Below are 19,888 nucleotides of genomic sequence, written 5' to 3'. Positions count from 1 at the left end.
GTACTATGTAGTTGTTAGAAAAGATGAAGTCATGAAATTTACATACAAGTGATACTACATGGAAAGTATCATGCTAAGCAAAATAAGTCAGAAAGAGAGGGACAGACATAGAAAGACTGCATTCATCTGGGAACATAAAGTAACAAAATAGGAGACCAACAGCCAAAAATGGCCGAGATAAGTACCAGGAGATTTACTCCATGGTTTGGAGGCCAAGGTGATTGTTCTAATTCACATACACACCATTGAATAAATTGTTATTCCTCCACATTTTCACCAAAACTTGCAAGATGTTTGCTAATAAAATACTTATCTTGGTCCAGAACAATGAAAACAATGTTTTCTGCTTTCCTTTCTCACTGTTCTTGCCTCTCAGACACTTCTATAGTGCCTATTTTCTTTTTAGAATGTATCTTTTTGGATTATTGGATTTTTATTAGTTGTAAAAATTTTCAATTTTTGTGTCTTATTTTTGCCAATATAATTCTGGGTTCACAATTCTAATTATTTATGTCAGATTTCAAAGTTATTTAATTTTCTTCTTTCTTTAATTGCTCTTGTTAGATAAGTTGTTTACTCAGAGTTCCTTTCTTCTCAGATAGATTACAAAGCTTTGAAGTTTCTGGGTTTTGTTTTTGGATCATCCCCAGCAGTTCTGAGGAGGCCTTGACAGTGACGTTTCTAGGATCCAGAGATGCTGGGGAACAAGGTGGGACCCGCTGACAGCTGGTGCCAGGGAGAGAACTCAAAGCTACCAGAATGAAAGGTGTGTAATTCCGCCCTATGAGGTCTCTGCCTAGCACCAAGTTGCTGCAGTTTTATTGTGTCAGTGAGGTTATCTTTCCATTAACCTCTCTCCGACCCGCCATCCCTCCAAATTAAGGAGGATGCCTAACTCTGAATATTGTATTTGATTAAATCTTACTCATTTTTTAAGCTAAGTATCTTTTGAAAGAAGTGCTTTTATAGAACTACAATCGCTTTATTTTTTTACTTTTGGAAGCATGCATCTCGAGAGCCCGGCAAGCTACCGAGAGTATCTCGCCCGCACGGCATAGCCGTGACGTATTCGATATGCCAGACACAGTAACAACAAAGTCTCCAATGGAGACGTTACTGGGCCCGCTCGAGCAAATTGATGATCAACGGGAGGGCCTTTAAGTTTTAAGTTCTTTGTTGTTGTTGATTTGAGGTCACATTCAGCAGGGGTTACTCCTAGATTTGTCTCAGGAATCAGTCCTGGCAGTGCATGGGGGACCATATGGGATGCCTGAGATCAAATCTGGGTCAGCAAGGCAAACACTCTCCCCTCTCTCCTATAGCTCCGGCCCCCATTACTATATAGTCTTAATAGTTTTCACATGTTGTATTCCTCCTCAGTGCTGCTTCCTATCCAATTTCTAATTCACAACTTCTCTCCGTAGGTTATATGTAATCTCAGAATTTCTTTTGTTTTTAATATATGTCTTATTAACTGTGGTAGGGGACTCCGCAGAGATGCCAAGGATATTCAGAGTTTCACCCACAAGTACTAGGGAAGCCATTTACTTCCAGGTATCCACCTCAGGACCCTGTGCACATGCCAGAAATGTGCTCCAAAAAACTTGAGCTATCTCCCAACCCTGTCTCAGGCATTTTGATGGTGACTTACCTTTCAACCTTTTAATAGTTCTTTTATTTGATATATCTACAATAATAGCTTCAGTTTATAAAAGGCTGGTTTTATAATTACATGCGTCTACCTGACCATAATCATGGTGGCTTTGTATTTTTTTCTCTTTTAATTAACTGTAAGCACACATCCTTCAAATTCCACGGCACTCATATGTAATGCTCGTTCCTCCAGAAAAGATGCATATTTTATAGATCTATGGAAGCACTAATAATTAACTTCAAACTAAATTTTCAGCTCTGGCTCCTGTTTTTTTTTATTTGATATGAAGGAACTATGAATTGCCTCTACAAACAATTGAATGTAGACTCCAGTTATAAATTCTCAGGTCCCTATCTACGGCCAACTGCAAGTTTGCCATCAGGTATGCCCCACTTTTAAAGTTTCTGGCTTTATGTGAACATCTCTTTTTTAAAATTGTTTTTGTAAAAATTTATAAAATAAATTTCACAGTAATTTGTTACATTCAAAATTTCAACACCAATCCCACCACCATATTTCAAATTTTTCCACCCTAATCCCCAAAGTCTGCTCCCAAAGCAGGACCTAAATAATTTATTTTGTATTGCTTGTTATGAATAATATTCTCAAAATTACCCAAAAAAGTTTTGTTAGAGCAAAGTTTGTGGAAATTGTTGCATCCAACCCTTGAAAAATTAAGGCTCGATATAAGAGATTGCTAGCATTTTATTACAGGGAGAGTCGTGTGCTACATCTCTTATTTTGACTCTGAAGCTGCACCAGGCCCTTCTAGGACCACAGCCTAGGTCACTAAGACTGGAGGATTTCTCACCACACCACCTGGTAAATAAATGCTGAAATCACTCTTCAGGGTTCTTTCTAGTTATTTTTTCCTACTTCATAACAACTCTGGCTTCTTTGGAAAGGAAGTTCTCTCCGGTCAGGATTTAAGTGTTACATAGTAGGTGAAGTTTCTCTGCACCTTCAGTCTACCAAGTGGCCAGAAACTCAACAGAATTTGTATGTTCCCTCTGAATATAAAAGCCATACCCAATAGTAATAGGACACCTGAGATGCTCATGGTGTGAGATGGTCCTGCACTGTGATCAAGGGCTGGCAGTGTGGACATGGATCTGAAAGGACCACCCTCAGAGCTATACCCAGAATGATCTGTGCTCAGGAATACATTTTGTGCTAGCAATCAATCTCAGGGAATCTATTCTACCACTTAATCAAGCTAGCTTCCGAATTACTAACAAAAATCTATTTTTAATGTAAAAGCATGGGGGCTGGAGCAATAGCACTGCAGATTGGGCGTTTGCCTTGTACATGGCCGACCCAGGTTCAATTCCCAGCATCCCATATGGTACCCTGAGCACCGCCAGGGGTAATTCCTGAGCATAGAGCCAGGCGTAACCCCTAAGTATCGCTGGGTGTGACCCAAAAAGCAAAAAAAAAAAAAAAGAAGAAGAAGTAAAAGCATGGCTTTACATTGGAAATCAAATACAATCATTGTAAAAGTCTATTATTTTTGTTCATTAAAGTATAAGTATAATAATAATATCTATACTCAATGAATTTTTGTAGATTACAGTCTAACATGCAAACACAGTGCTTGGCACAGTGCCTAAGACACAGAACCCATAGAAATAATATTGACTATGATTAGCATTGTAGTTAATTTTAGTCCTGTGTTTTGTTTTTAGATTTAGTCCTTAATACTATTTCTCCTGAAAACACATATTCTTTTTTTTAAATTTTTATTAGTGAAACACCATGAGGTACAGTTGTAGACTTACAAATTTTTGTGCTTGGGTTTCGATTATACAATGATCAAATACCCATCCCTCCACCAGTGCCCATTTTCCACCACCATGGATCCCAGTATCCCTCCCACCCCCTATCCCCCCTATCCCACCCTGCCTCTGTGACAGGGCATTCCCTTTTGTTCTCTCTCTCCTTTTGGGTGCTGTGGTTTGCAAAAGAGGCTTTGAGTGGAAATCATGTTCAGTCTATAGTCTACTTTGAGCATGCATCTCCCATCCTGGGAGGATCCTCCCAACACCCTTTACTTGGTGCTCCCTTCTCTATCTGAGCTGCCTTTTCCCCTAGCATGTGCAGCTATCCTCCAAGCCAAGGAATGAACCTCCTGGTACTTATCTCAGCTATTCTTGGGTGTTAGTCTCCTATTTTGACAACACATATTTTTTTTTTATTATTTAGATTTTTATTAGTGAAACACCATGAAGTACAGTTGTAGATTTACAAATTTTTGTGCTTGGGTTTCAGTTATACAATGATCGAGTACCCATCCCTCCACCAGTGCCCATTCTCCACCATGACTGATCCCAGAATCCCTCCCACTCCCTATGCCCCCCATCCCCCCCACCTCTGTGGCAGGGCATTCCCCCTTGTTCTCTCTCTCCTTTGACAACACATATTCTTTTTTTTTTTTCCCTTTATTTTATTTTATTTTTTTTAAAGTTGTAGATTTACAATTTTTTGTGCTTTGGTTTCAATTATACAATGATCAGATACCCATCCCTCCACCAGTGCCCATTTTCCACCACCATGGATAATATCCCTCCCACCCCCATGCCCCCATCCCCCCGTCTCTGTGGCAGGGCAATCCCCTGTGTTCTCTCTCTCCTTTTGGGTGACAACACATATTCTTAAATTTGATTACCCTTTTTGTTTTCTTACAAATAATTTCTTTATTTTTGGGTCTGGGGACATTCCTGACTCTGTGCTCAACAATCACTCCTGGCGGTACAGTGGGGTGACTATATGCAGTACTGGGGGCAGAACTCAGGTTGACTGCATGCAAGGCAAGCAACTTATCTATTATGCTATCTCTTCAGCCCCAAATAATTTATTTTTTAAAAACCTACTCATGTATGACCATGGACATATTTCAGCAAATGGTTCAAAATAAATTATGTAGGGTGACAGTTCATCACAGGTGTGATTTTTAAACGATGTTTCTTAAACTTTCAAATTCTTTCATCATGATTTTTTAAAATGAAGTAAAATTATGAGATACTATATTGGTGTCACAGGATCTTAGATTTGTCATTATATTTTTATAATTATAAATTGCCTAAATGTATACAGACCACTAATGTATAAGTGGTCTAATTTGTATATATCAAATATAACCATAAAAATCAATGCCTCTTTATAAGATGAATTATTGGGCATGAGAGGGCAAGTAAAATAAAAAGATTCAGTGGCCTAAACATAAAGTCAGCAAATTAAAAGTATTGAGGATCATATGGAAGTTAACCAAAGTAGAACATTGGATACAGTCAAGCAGGAATACTAGTATTTTCAAGAAAATAAATTGTGAACATTTCTGAATTTAAAAAAAAATTCTTCAGTAAAGAGAAAATATTATGCTCATTAAAACAAAACTACAGAGGGAGCAGAGTTATAGCACAGTGGGCAGGGTACTTGCCTTCAATGCCCAGCACTCTATGTGGTCCTCCAAGCCTGCCAGAAGTGGCCCAAGAAAAAAACACCTCCCCCCTACCCTCCCACTAAAAAGAAATCAAAGCTACAAATAACTTGTGAAACTTAAGAACATAGCATGACCCTGTCTACTAGAAATAAGATACAGAAGCTATGATGGTATGACTGTAAACTTTCTTGGACCTAAACAAAGGCTCTTAGCCTTAACCCATCCTTTCAAACACAGTCACATGGACTTGTTCTTTGGGTATCTATTGAAATCTAGCTGAGAGGTCTTGACTCATCTGTTTTAACCTATATAATGTATAATGTATAATGTTACCTCTCTTGCCACTATAATATAAACTCAACAAAGGTGACAGACACAATAGTTCAGAGAGTGTTTAAAGAATAGTAAGCACTCAATAATTATAAATATACACGTTTAACTTCCATATAAGGATAATGCTTCAATTAGAGTGCATATAACAAAGAAATAAAGTAACTAAACAGATACTTGTGAGTAAAACAAATATACTGTACATACTAAATTGATGGAAAGGCAACAGAGCATATGATATAGCCAAATAAATGACTGAAAACTACACATGGTTAAAGGGAAACAATGTCAACAATGTCAATGTCAGCAAAAGCTACAAAAGGAAGCATGCTCAGTCTATGAAAATAACACACATATGCAAGTACTGAACAGGAATGGTTACCTCTAAGTAGTAGGAATTTAGTACCTTAATAACTAAATAAGGCATGCCTTACATGTGGGGAAGCCAGGTACAATCCCCAGCATAACAGATGGTCTCGAGTCCCACTAGGAGTAATCCTGAGCACTAGAAGGTGTGTTACAATGCCCAGGCTGTGGTCAGGGGTTACTCCTGGTGAGGCTTAGAGTGCCAGGGATCAAACCTGGGTCTGACGCAGGCAAGACAAATGCCTTATCTACTGTATTCTTTCTCTGGCCCTAAGTAAAACTGTTTTTGAAGAAAAAATAAAACAGAAGATAGGACAGCAGTTCTGTCACATGCCTAGCATGCACCTGACCCAGATTCAACCTCCAGAACATCATGGTACCCCAACCATTGCTGAGTGCAGGCCTGGAGGCCCTTGAGCACTGCCAGGCATGTCCCCAGAGGTCCCAGGTAATCGCTGGCATTGCAGGGTCTGACAAGCATGCATCCTTGGGTCCTTATATTGAATTGTTGGTCTAGCTGCCTAAGAATTTCAAATGGGGACCTAGGGTCTCTCTTGGAGGTCCTCCCCAACAAAAAAAGAATAAAAATCAAGTAGGTGGGTAAGCAATACTTCTTCTACAGCTAACCTAAGTAATTTTTATCTCTAATCCTAAGCATTTTTCAGGGTACATCTATTTTGATCAGCTTGTGTTTCAAGTAGGTGATACCATTCTCCCATTTAAAAGGTGTTATGGGATCTTTTGAAAAGGGAAATGTTATACAAAATAACAATAATAAGAAGAACAGTTCTTCTTATTACTGAAAGTCCCTTAGGGACTATAGAGTTGGAGTCCAAACTCATTTAGAAAGACCAGAAACATCCCGATTATCATTTAAACTCAGTAATAATAATTTTATAAATCATACCAACCAAAATTATTTGGAAAGAAGCTTATATTTTCATCTATCTAATGAAGCACTGCAGATAAGACTACAATCTATAATTTAAAACAAATATAGTTATACAGATACTAGAGAAATTCCCTAAGAAACACAATTATTTTCTCCTGGATTATTGAATTTCTTTTCACAAAGATACATGACTTGAACTTAATGTAAGCGAATATTCACATAACAGTAAAGCTCCTGACTCACTGTCCAGAAAATAGGAAACAAGATCTCAATTTATAAAAAAGAACTGAAGTTGGTAAATTTCCTCCTTGAGCTATCTGGCATTACAGAAAAAAATCACTTTTCCTCAAAATGATGAAATCAGCCAATCAAAAGAATTTCTCTACCGTGAAGAAGCTCCAGAGACAAAGAGCTGAGTTCAAGTTCTAGATTGGCCACAATTTAATCACCTTACATAGATGAGGATTTAGGAATGACTCAGAAGAATATAATAAATGTTACCCTTGTTTTGGGGTGACACCTGCCAGTGCTTGGAGATCGTTCCCAGCAGTGCTCAGGAGGCTATGTAAAGTTGGGGGTTCCTCCTAAAAGTATTATTTCATACATGTTTAACTGGCAAACATGAATGATGAAATCAGCTATATGAGAGGCTGGAGAGATAGTGTAGTAGGCAGGGCACTTGCCTTGAATGCAATCAACCTGGGTTTCACCCCAGGCCAGCACTCCATCAGGTCCACCAAATCCCGCCAAAAGTGATCACTAAGTGCCAGGAATAAACCCTGAACACTGCCAGGTGCGGCTCAAAAACCAAAAACGAAGAAATAAAACTAGCTAAATAAACAACAGAAAGTAATTTCATTAAGACTCAATTTACCCATTTTCAATTAGAAGTTTTACCCAATGATGTCCCACGTCTCTCCTGTGTACTCCACATTCCAGATGCTAGACAGATAGTAAGCTGTGATAGTTAACTCCCAAAATCACTTGTCAAAAAGAATGGGTTTCCTTGACACTGGTCTCTCAACATGCTAATCAGGTTTTTAAAAAAATAAAGTCACAGTGCTGCATATTATCTCTTATTATCTCAGGGAAAAGCATAACAGCATTTTGAAAAAGCTTTAAGAAATTCTGTCCAACTTTGTTTAGTCTATCATTCTTTGAACTTATTTTGACCATGGGTAATGTATAATTTACATTAATTATCTTTCAGAACACTTGTTCAGTGATTTGAATATACATATCTAGAACACTCTAGTAGTTTATAAGCCATGCTGCACCCTTGCCCCCTGAAATGCTACCTGTTTTTTCAAAATCCAATGGCATTATCTACTTTGGAACTAAAAGATCTTTACTGGAGTATTGTATGATTAGAAATAAATATTTTTTCAACAAATAGGATTACTAGGAGGGAAGTAAACATCTGGATGAAGTTAATTATTAAAAGAGGGGAAAATATGAAAGCCATTGTGATAGACTAATAGTGTCGGCACTATGACATTAATTTCTAAATTAAGATGTGTTTTAAGATGCTGTAGCTAAGCTATTAGTCTGAGGAAGGAAAGGATGGGAGGGAGGTAGGGAGGGAGGGAGGGAGGGAGGGAGGGAGAGAAGGAGAAAGGGAGGAAGGGAGGGAGAAAGAGAGGGAGGGAGGGAGGGAAGGAGGGAGGGAGGGAGGGAGGGAGGTCCACGCTGACTGCCTTTGACACTGACCAGAGCAAAACATTCCACAGAGCACAGGTATTGTAGTATCCTGTGGATTTTGAAATTACAAAGACCCAATTCAAATCTCAGTACAGCCTTTTAGCTGTGTGATGTGACAGTTCACTTTACTTCTCTGAGCTTCTGTTTGTTCAGCTACAAAACAGAAGCGTTAGTAACTAGCCCGTAAGACAACAGCAGGTAAAGACCAAAGTTTAAGCACAAAATTCATGCTAAGAAAATATGAAGTCCCTTCAAGTTCCCACCCACAGCAGACATGTACTTTATTTCCTTCTCTCTGAAAAACAGAATGCCAGAGTAAATAGATTTAATCTCTATGATCTGTGGTCCCTGGAGTTTACACACACACACACACACACACACACACACACACACACACACACACACTATGTGTGTTTATGTATACAAATATATAAAAGTTATAAAAATGAAGATCCAGAATAATGGGAAATCTAACAAGAATAGATTTAAGCCGAGACCTGAAAGACGAAAAACAGTAAGACCATTTTGTTTTATTTAACTACACCTCTGCAACCCAGGAGTATCCCCACTATCATTTCTGTCTCTCTTCTACTTTCCATCTCTCTCCACGGGCTACTTGGCCTTTGCCTGTAAACAGGCACAAGCCTTCAAGTCTTCTTGATGGGTAGAATGGGTGGTCATACAATGTCATTTAACTTACTGCTACCAACAGCTATTTGTTTTATATGTGCCATCACTAAAGATAGTTAAGAAGATAGGGCCAGAGAGATAGTATAGCATGTAAGGAGCTTGACTTGCACATGGCCAACATGGGTTCAATCCCTGGCATCCCATATAGTCCCCCAAACACTGCCAGGATTGATCCTGGAGTGCAGAGCCTAGAGTAATCCCTGAGCACTACTGAGTGTGATACCAAAATGAAACAAAAGAAAATTTTTAAAAAAAGATAGTTAAAAAAAAAGGTCAAAGATCTTCAAAAGTAGAATTCCCAAAGTAGAATATACATTTACTTTCTAGAAATAGAAATTCTGAATAGAATTCTATAAATTTAAATGTATTCATGGTTTTTTAAAAGCCATATTACTTTCATGACCTGAAAACCTCTTATTACTTTTTAGTTTCCTTATAGCATTATTAGGAATATATATGCTCATTCACAGACATAATAGTTAAAATTTTGAAATTATAACTAAATCACACCAAGATTAAATGAGACACTTTATGAGTAGGCATTGACCATTTTTTATTGAATGCTTATTAAACGTTCTTAAAGTGTTCATATTTCTTCTCTTCTCCCCATGCATTTCAATAATTTCCTGAAGTAATTTATTTATTCATCCACTTTTAAGGTAGGAATATTTCTATGACAAATCATTAGCAGCCTTCAACTGACTTTCTCTTTCTTAGGAAAAAAAAAAAAAAACCTCCCACACAGTATTTAGGAATCAGGAAAAGCTGCCAGGGTAGCCTTTTCTACAATTCCCAATCTGCCAAATTGGGCATTAAATGGAAAGGCTCAAGGATGTAATGCTGCTCAGGACCCGTGGTACCAGGGATCAAACCAGGGTTAAGTGACTACATGTAAAGCAAATACCTTAACCCTTGTACTAACTGCCAGTCCCTCTTCCTCATTATTTTTAATATATTTCTATGCTCACTACAAAAAAATTGCTGATTAGTTTACAAGAAAAGATTTTGGCAGATCAAAATAATCCTTTAATTTGGGCCACGGATGCTGCTTAAATGGTAGAGCACACACTGTGTACACGTGAGACTCAGAGTTTGATCCCTTGCATAGAGAGCCCACCAACCCAACACCACACAGCATGTTTTCCTAACAAGAGCAAATCATCAAAATTTCCTTAATCAACTAATAATGCATTTATTTTTTTAGCTGAAGTATCAAAGTGCTATGGAGAAAAACAGAAACTCATTCTGTCATTAATAATAGTCTTTTACTTTATTATAGTTTATCATGGGCTAGAGCGATAGCACAGAGGGTAAGGCGTTTGCCTTGCATGCAGCCAACCCGGGTTTGATTCCTCTGACCCTCTCGGAGAGCCCGGCAAGCTACCGAGAGTATCTTGCCTGCGCAGCAAAGTCTGGCAAGCTCCCTGTGATGTATTCGATATGCCAAAAACAGTAACAACAAGTCTCACAATTTGTTGTGAGCTGTTACTGGTGTCCGCTCGAGCAAACAGATGAACAAAGGGACGACAGTACTACACTGCTATCATTTACCATAAACATGTTATATATCAACATATACATTTATATTAAATGCTATTTATATTTAATAGACATATTTATGTATAGCTAATAGCTTCCCATGCAAATTTATTTTGCTATGAAGACATTAAATAGAATTGTTATTTATGAAATGATAAGATATGATCAGTGGTTAGATGATTTTTGAAAGAAAGCAATCTTAAAATAGTTTATGATGGAAGCCAGGTAGGAGAAAGTGTAAAGTGTATGTATTAAAATTTTGGAGAAGTGATTTGAGTGGAAGAATGAGAAGAGAAAGAATTTCCTGCTATGTCAGAAAAACTAGCTTTCTTCATAAATGGTAACTTAAAATCCTCTAAAACTAAAATCTTACTCTTAGAAATTCAGTATCCTTACACACTTGTCACCATGCTTAAAATGACCAGGTTTTGAATAAAAATGAAGCTGACAAATATAGGTACATCTCTAAGTTAAAACTATGATTAACTTTCAAGAAATTAAATTGTACACCTTTTTAAAATCATGGAACTCACTGCACAAAGAAAAGAATATTACACTGAAACTGGGCGGGCATATCAACTGAAAGCACTTCCAGATGGCAAAGAACTCATTGAAATAAGAATTACAGAAGTATAGTCAAAGCAATATTCTGTCTTTGATAATTTAGAGGCAGCCATGATAACCACTATTTGTACATGACAGTCATATGAAATAATAAACCTTGCTAGCTATAAACATTACCAAATTCTGACACTATTGATTTATTATGTCTAACAGTGACATCAAACCAAACAACTGACAGAAACAATGTTACAGCTTTAAGAGCAGTTTGTCAACGATTAATACTGCCAAACGGGGTTTAGCTTTATGCTGGGACCGCTTGTCTAGCAGTTGTCAATCCAAGCAAAAATTACTACTGCCACACGTCTGCTAACACAGGCCCGAGGCGCCGCTCCGTTAGCCCTCATTACCCCGATCACTGCAAATACAGATGCAAGGCCAGTCCCTATTTAATATGCATGTTAATTATGCAAATTATTAATTGGGCTGGTGCTTGAGGACTTGTGTTTATGCCCAGATTAGAGTCAATAACTGTATCACACAGCATTCTAAGCCTGACCTGTGACAGAAATAAAGCTGTGCAGAAAGCAACATTTTTCTCATAGTCTAGAGTTCAGAACACTGGATCTACACAGAATATTTTATACTGATTCAGAAAAAGGCTCCACAGGGGAGATGGAGAAATCACAGTCTATGTCTTTTATTAATATATTTCTCTGTTAATATTCCTTGCTTGATACTGTTCATAATTATTTACAACATTCATTAAATTACTTTACCAAGTCCATTGTTTCTATAGCAAAAATGGCGAGTGCACTGTGCTACAAGATATTTTTACAGTTATTTTTTTCCAATAAGGCTATGGTTTTTGTCCTATTTATATTACATGTCCATAAAAATTGTATGACATGATATTATGTTGTAAATTTTTTTTATTTTAAAAAAATCATATAGATCTAAACCTCCAAAGATAGAGAGCACAGCTATAAGGTTTTTCCAATTAAAATTTACAGCAGACAATGTTGTAAATTTTATACAGTTGTAATGCTTGCTGCAGTTGTACTGAAATGGGAACTATTGATCAGTATGATTTCCCAGGATACATGAAAGGGGAACAAGGTATTGCACAAACAGAAACAAAACTTTCATTTGTTAAGCTTTCTATTAGACTTTACTGCCCTCATTTGGTTCTAGATGCATCTATCTAAACAAGAAAGGAGTTACATTCTCCCTATAGAATTACAAAAAAGCAAAAACAAATACAAACAGCAACAAAAAGCATATAGTTAATCAAAAGTAACATTGTGCTCTAGGAAAAGCAGTTTTAATATAGTATCAAGGTATCTTTAATTTAATAAAAAGATAATTATCATTTAAAGGAACGTTAGAAGAAAAATACCTTTACTGTGAAAATGAAAGTAAATCAAGATCCAATTAGAATAACACACTAGTAAAACATACACTAAAAAAAATTAATAAAATATTTAAAATATTGAACGCAGTTTCTATGAATATGTTAAAAAGCTTTATAAGTACTGCCAGTGTAGTAGTACACTTATAAAGTTGCTAAAAAATTTTAGTTTTTAATAGATCACAGGTTCGACCACTGAAATCAAATACATAGATACATTATAGTACTGCTTTCTTGGGATTGATTCATAACTAAAACTGAAATTGAAAGCTCGAATAATATTCTGCCTGGTTTTGTTATAGTGTCTTACTGATGACATCTGAAACTTTTCTTGACCCTCCAAATAATATAGAATTGTGGAGAGAGTCTACACCCGACTACGCTCAGGGCTTATTCCTGGTTCTGTGCTCTTGGAAATGCTTGGGGGACCTTATGTGGTGATGGATGCACACAAGGTAAGCTTACCCAGTATACTATCTCTCATGCTCTAGAAGCAACTCAACAATGAAAGAGAGAATTCATATCCAGAAAGCTTCACCCAGGTAAGTCAGGAAAGCAAAGTTATAATGACAATGAGTTGGTCGCCCCATTCTTAATTTTGAAAGAACATCATTTGAGAAGTAGGGATTGTCCAGCAGAAGCTAGCACTGTAGCACTGTCCTCCCATTGTTCATTGACTTGCTCGAGTGGACCCAGTAATGTCTCCATTGCAAGACTTGTGGTTAACTGTGTTTGGCATATCGAATACGGCACAGGTAGCTTGCCAGGCTTTGCCATGTGGGCGAAATACTCTCGATAGCTTGCCAGGCTCTCCGGGAGGGGCAGAGGAATCGAACACGGGTTGAATGCCCTACCTGCTGTGCTATGGCTCCAGCCCTGGTTAGTACTTGGATGGGAGCAGAAGCTAAAATTCCTTAAAACCTGGCTAGGGTGGAGTTCAGCAACAGAAGATTGCCTTGCGTGTATGAGGCCCAGGTTTAACCTTGGTACGAGAAAAACTAATTTGTTGAGCAGGGAAGACAGCTGGAAGGTCTTCTGTTCTAGCTGTGCATGCTTTGCATTTGAAAGCCCCAGGATACTGCCTTGGTACACTGTCTCCAGAGTACTACTAGGTGTGACCCCCCCACACACACACTCAATAAACAGAGTATTTTGTGATTCAAATGGAAGGTCAACCCTGATACCAAATTTGGTACTCTCCAGGAATTTCTCTATGTGTGTTGTTTGTATACAAGAGCCAAATAATATTCCTCATTTAAATAAATGCAGGTTTTCATGTCAATGTCAGTTATTAATAAATACTAGTCAGGGCCATAGAAATAGTACAGGTGTTATGATGTTTCCTCTGTAAACAGCCAACCACGGATCAATCCCTGGTGCCATTTATGGTCCCAGAGCACCACCATAAATGACCCCTCAACACAAAGCCAGGAGTAAGCCGTAAGCACCACTGGTTGAGGCCCAAAGCCCCAAACCAATTAATGTAATAAAACAGCAATTCTCTAAAATTGATCTAAAATTTTGTTTGGGTATTATTTTAATGCTTTTGAAAACTGTGCTAATTCAGGGATCTGAAAAGTGATATTTAATTCATAACAATAAAAAAAAATTCCAGAAACAGGACAGGTTGAGAGACACCTCAAAGTGGTGGGGCTCATGCATTGCAAGTAGGAAACTCGGATTTAATTCCCAGCACTGCATGTACCCTGAGCGGGCACTAGGCAACAAGCTGGGCATAGGCTCTGATCACCTCCACACGTGGCCCAAAAACAAAAGCACACATGCATAAATGCAAATGACAAAAAAAAAATTCTGAAGGGGCTATTTTGCCCTTTGAACAAGGGCTAATTCCCCTAACTGAATGATCAAAAACATTTAACTTCAATTTGGCATCAATTTTTTTAAATTATGAAACTCAGTATTGGGATAAAATATGAAAATGACTTTTACTTCCTTTTCCCACTAAAAGTCATTCAAATTTTTCAACTTTCAGGTATCCTTTGTGGAACCTCTGAAGGATCATTTTCTAGAAGATAGCAGACCTTATTTCTATAAAAATCACTGCACTAAATATACAGTTTCTGTAATATTTTGGAGCATATCCACCTGGTGACCATTCCTAAAGAAATACTAACATTAAAGTTTATTTGGAAAAACCATAGTGAGAATTACAAACTATTTATTGAAGAAAACCAGTAAAACCCCAGTTTGTCTACATCATTTAGAACACTTAATTTTAATTTTTGCACTTGCAAACTCTAACTTCTGATGAAGAGGATAAATTAAAACTTCTCTTGTAGGGGGGAAAAGTGCAAAATCAACATCAAAGTCAAGGCCAAGGGTATGACCTCTAGTTAAGTCAACTATTCACATACATATTACTCTTCAAGATAGTTTTACAAATTGAGAAAGTGGAGAATTTATTTCGTCACTGAAAAGATGAAATGCTGACAAAAACATTAAAAACAACATCCCTGCCTTATACTACAGAGTGTATCAAAGGCCTACTAGGTATTATATGCAAATTAACAACATAAAGCTTGTTATTAACATCCAAAAATTCCTGAGGCAGTGCAATCCAATCATGTAGTCATGATCAAATATTGTGTTCAGAAGACAATCAAAAGTTTAAGGAAATAATTGGAAAAGGAATACTCTTATAAAAAGTTATAACTATGGATGCAGTATTTCCTGGAGAAAACAAATGTTATTTCTTTTTCAATTCTAACATGTTTCACAACAATGTGATGAACTGACCAAAAGCAACATCCTCCTTTGCTGCTTCCAGAGACTACATATCAAGCAATGATTTATTCAAAGTCGGAACCAATCTCAACTTGATGTGCAACGGTTCTAAAAAAAGGATATACTCAGAGCACAAGAAACTGGAATCTCATTGCACACTGGTGTTTATTCTGTATGGAATCCGTGTTTCTAAAAGTCAAATGCCCATCTTTAGTACTACTAAATTGTAATTTGCAGACTATAAAACATTTAGATAACCTCCCAAATTAACAGTTTGCATTTAAACAGGTAGTCAGAGGCAACCTTTTATTATAAAGGGGTAAAAGAAATAAACAATGGATGAATCTAATAATGGGAAAAGATAACAAAGACCTAGGATTCTAGCATCTGGCACTAAATGAACTTTTTTGTAAACTGAATGGCGGTTTCCAAAACTGCTCCAAGCATCATTCCTTTGCCAAGGCAGTAAACAGCTTTTATCAGCAATAATGATGGCATAATCCCAGCTAAAAAGGAAAGTAACATATGGCAGCAGCCCTCCAAATACCATCCCAACAAAGTAGGGGGCATTTTTATTACAGCGTCCACTTGCAGAAAAATCTGCCAGGCATCTTTTCCCCTTTATCCCCCTCTCTCTATTTATTTGTTTTTAAACAGGTTATCATCTTCTCCAAACTAAATATCACATTTGGGAATTTTAAACTAATGATTTCATTTTCTTCAACCCACTCACAGACTTACACAAAGAAACTGCTACATCTAATGATAGCTAATAAAGTAAAGCAGCCTATTTAAAAAAAAAACTATTTTACAAAATTCAAGGATTTTTTAATCTCTAAATTGGTAAAGAAATGGTTTTTAATTAAAGATACCCTTTCAGAATGGCTTATACACCTTTGAAATAAATGAGGCATCTTAGAAATAATTTACTTTACCAGTACAATGAGTCCTCAAGAAATTCAGGTAAAAAATAATCTAGATAAAGTATTACTTGTGATATAATCGTGATAACAATGAACTATAGTAAACTGCAAAGAAAATGATCTATAAATGATCTAAATCTTATTTGATATGTATTAAACTGTCAGCTTCATAACACACAGCTCTGATCAAAACAATCACAGTGAAGTATTTTTTAGGTCAACATACTGTTTATCAATAAAAGTAGAAAAGAAGATGCTTCTATAAAATATCTTCTAATGGCCTGTGGGGCAAACTAATGAATCATAAATCCTACCTTGGTTTTCAATGACAGACTTTCTATTTTCATTGACAAGTCAATGGCTGTCTTTTTACCTAGGCTCTTGATCTTTCTTAATACCTTGGAAATAAAATCTGAGAATGACATATGTGTCATTTTGATTCAGATTTTCAATGCCATAATGAGTAGATCTGGAAAGTTAATTTACTAACAAATATAACAATTACTGTGTCCTACATATTTAACATCTCATTATAGCCATATACACTTTGTTTATTTCAGGTGAATTTATTAGCTGTAGAGGGATCAATAAAAAAGTAAAAGAATGTTAATATTTTTGACAACTCTAGCAATAAATATTTTTTCAGGCTGAAAAATGTATCTAATAGTTCGACTCACTGATGTGCGCTACAGTTTACCACAGTGTCTATATTTCTGTTGTCAGTTTTACAGTATCTCCCTTCATTAAACCTATCAAGTTTTCCTTTTGATCATGCAACCAAGGCCAAAAGACAGATATCTTCCTGGAACAGAGCAGTCTGCCAAGTCTTTCACAAGACCAGCTTAACCTCCCTATTGATTTTTTCAACACTGCAGCCATTCATTGTTTGTGACATTTGGCTGTCGGCTCTTTAACACCCTTCAACCAAATCAATTTCATATTTTTGTCAATGCTCTGCAAGAATATGAGTAAAAATAGGAAGAGACTTCGCATGATTTAAAATGTTGATTTTCTCAAACAGTTTTGTCTTTAGTTTTTATAAGGCTTATCAACTTAATTCATGTGCTTATTTATATTTGTAAGAAAATAAGAAAGAAGTGTTAGAAGTTATATTTCAGTATGGTATTATAATGGTAAAATAAGGAAACTGGTAAAAAGTGGGAAAATATATCCATATGGTAAAATTTTCTGATAAAAATTAAAATATATAATTTTTCAGTATGGTACAATATAGTAAAATTTCCTTATTTTCTTAATGTCAAAGAATTCTTATATAACCCCATACTACTTGATTTAAAGTCTATTACATAAAAGCAATATATATTGTGGCTTGAATACTTAAATAATGTCTAGGAAATGTTTTAAAGGCAATAAACACATAATTATCATCATTACTGTGTTTTCAAAATACAAACCTTGCTCAAAAATCACAATTCAGAATTTTGATCAAAGTGAAGTCTCAATCTGCAGTGCACCCTAACACTAAATGCCACTGAGGACCATGAAGCTGCCAATGCAATTCCTCCGCCCCTCCCGGAGAGCCCGGCAAGCTGCCGAGAGTATCTTGCCTGCACGGCAGAGCCTGGCAAGCCACCCGTGATGTATTCTATATGCCAAACACAGTAACAACAAAATCTCCAATGGAGACGTTACTGGGCCCGCTCGAGCAAATCGATGAACAACGGGAGGGCCTTTACCTTTACCTTTATTTTAACATTAGTTGGAAAAACATGTAAAAATCAAAGACACATAGGTTCCAAATCCTGTCAAATCTCCCAGAAAATTTTGTCCACTTTCATGAAAATGGATGGCCTGAGAAAAATTTAAAAATTTTACTTACTTTATCGGTAATATTTTAGTTATAATTTTATATTAATTGCTACTAGTTCCCCTGCCTTTAATGAGTTATCAAAAGATGTTAAGTCATAGTGATTCATCTAAATAGGCAAGACTTTTTTTAAAAGTATATTAACAACTACAAAAACTTAATAATTCAATGGGAACCATTATACAACATCAAAGACCACATATAATATATGTGATTCAAAATATACTATAACCTAATAAATTTGTTTGCTGTCATATTAATAGATGCTCCAAAAATATCCAAATATAAACTACATCATAAGTAAAAATTTAAAAGTTGCAAAGATGATTTTAAGTGTAAGCTTTTCTCTGACACATCGAAACCACTGAAAAAGAAAATTAATAATTTGATGATCCAAATAGGGCATACAGACCCTTTTGGTAATACAGTGCATATACATAGTTAGTATGCTGCCATAGCATAATTACACTTCACCTAACCTAAAACACTGTTAGTTCTAAGATTCACTGTGATTTTATGTGCTATCGTGAGAAAAAAAATTCTGCCAATTAAACTATGACATGACATCGATTGTTAGAAGCATCCTAATTTCAGAAATGTTAAAATGTTAAATGAGGGAAAATGAACATCTTAGAATCAATGGAATACAGTTTTGTTGAACTAGAATAACATCTAATATCGGTTCTTTATGTGTGCCATTTTTAAATGTGCACATTAAGTATTGTAACATAACACTTCCAGTCACTTTAGAACATTAACATGACCTTCTGCCTAACACACTGACTTCCACATTATCCTTTGACTCCTTATAGATATGCTGTTTAAAGTACAGTATAATGAATAAAAATACATGAGGAAATCCTATCATATCTGCCACATTTGCAAATAAATCATTTTGAAAACTTAAAACAAGAATCAACAAAATCTTCTTCACAGCAATACCTATGGAAGTACCCGTCTGGCCTTAGAACTTTTATGTAAAAAAGGGTCCCCCATTCATTAGATGGAGCCATGCCCAGCAATGATCAAGAACCATTCAGCGCCAGGGATCAAGCATGGGGCCTCTTGAGCTACATCCCCAGCCCTGGGGAAAATACTGTAAATCTTTGATCCTCAGCTTTTTATTGAGGATCAATGACAGTAGTAATACCTTTCTCTCAAAACTATTATGAAACCTGAGATAATGTATGCCAAAGATTCTTAAGAGAATTACCAGGCACATTATAAATGTTGAATAAACATTTTCTTTTTCTTACTACTAATGCAATACCTGCACTGAAACCTGATGAACAGCTGACTCCAGTACAATCTTTATACACACACACACACACACACACACACATATGGATGTTGCTGATAGCGCCTCAGAAATTATACATGATTGCAGAATGCATATGGTAGTCAATTATGTATGATTAGAACCTTAGAATGTAAACCTCTAAGAGCCAGGAAATAGCTCACGGATCAAGGGTGTATGTCTTTTATGCAGAAGGACTAGAGTTTGATACCCAGTACCACATGCCTCCCTAGGCACTGTACTTACAGTACAGTGTAAGTATTTCAATCTGCTCCCACCAAGAGCTACCAGTGTAGCCCAGGAGCTCCAGATCACTTATGTGTAGGACCCTGATGGCTTCCAACCATTGCTGCTGTGACACTCATAGCTCTCTGCACTACCACATTATTAGATGCTAGTCAAGTTGGCCATTTGAGCTCTGCTCCATCTCTGATATCTAGAAAAATGCTTACCACATATTAGGTACTCAGTAAATTTATCAATTTGAATTCAAATAAATTTTAATTTTTAAT

At 36.5% G+C, this 19,888-nt stretch overlaps 1 protein-coding gene across 2 annotated transcripts in view; it reads right to left on the bottom strand.

Moving 5' to 3' along the window:
• The window catches only part of LOC130042718 (pre-B-cell leukemia transcription factor 3), a 217,603-nt gene that overhangs the window by 98,966 nt on the left and 98,749 nt on the right, over positions 1–19,888 (bottom strand). The window lies entirely within an intron of this gene.

This window comes from Sorex fumeus, unplaced genomic scaffold, assembly GCF_029834395.1.
Source record: "Sorex fumeus unplaced genomic scaffold, SorFum_2.1 ptg000109l, whole genome shotgun sequence".
In the NCBI taxonomy this organism is placed as follows: Eukaryota; Metazoa; Chordata; class Mammalia; order Eulipotyphla; family Soricidae; genus Sorex; species Sorex fumeus.
This window is presented reverse-complemented; position numbering and strand designations above follow the sequence as displayed.